This window comes from Gavialis gangeticus, unplaced genomic scaffold, assembly GCF_001723915.1.
Source record: "Gavialis gangeticus isolate Ggan-Ray unplaced genomic scaffold, GavGan_comp1, whole genome shotgun sequence".
NCBI classification, from domain to species: Eukaryota; Metazoa; Chordata; order Crocodylia; family Gavialidae; genus Gavialis; species Gavialis gangeticus.
The window spans coordinates 62,377,994-62,378,751 of NW_017729032.1; the positions used below are offsets into that span (position 1 = coordinate 62,377,994).

Genomic DNA, 758 nt, shown 5'->3' on the forward strand with positions numbered 1-758 from the left:
ACACACACACACACACACACACACACACTCTGAAACTAGAGTTAATTGTGGCTTATAGTGGCTTTGCTCATCTGTTTTAGGAGTTTGCTCCCATTCCATGGCTGGCCATTGATGAGCGAAACTAGCACAAATCCTCACTGTAGACAATACCTAGTGTGAACACGTCCTTGATCAATCTATACAGGGAAAACAGTTAAGGTTTTACAGCACGGTTTGTGCAGGTTTTAAATACAATTGTAGCTTAAGGGGGGTTGTCAGCTGATTTGAGCAATACTGAATGCTTTTAAACCAAAACTTTAAAACGTGCTCTTTAACACAGTTTTATAACCACTTTTGACCTCATTTACTTTTAGTAACCAGACACTTATCATCTGGTTTAGCCACAACTGAGTTTAGGCCTTGTTGTTACTACAGCATAGTTGGTTAAGGTCCTGCTTGCCTTTTACAGATGGGCTGTTAGACTGTTTAATCAGCACTTTGGCTACTGGTGATGCCATACAGTCTATCTTCCAGTCCTTACCCTCAGAGCTACTGGTATTGAAGCCTCCTCACTTTAAAAAGCAGAGTCCACTTCATCCCTAATAGATCTTTATGTGTCATCCCATTTCTTCTATAGCACTGTTTTTCAACCTGTGGTCTGCAGACCTCTGGAGATCCACAGACTATGTCTAAGGGATCTGGAAAAGATGACTAGGATCAATCAAAAGTATGTGAATACCCACACTTACAATTCAAAGGGGTCTAGGGCTAAATGAATC

General features: G+C 40.9%; 1 protein-coding gene across 1 annotated transcript in view; it reads left to right on the forward strand.

Annotated features, from left to right (window-relative positions):
• The window catches only part of LOC109302242 (guanylate cyclase soluble subunit beta-2-like), a 60,479-nt gene that overhangs the window by 53,536 nt on the left and 6,185 nt on the right, over window positions 1-758 (forward strand). The gene's annotated exons all lie outside the window — the stretch shown is intronic.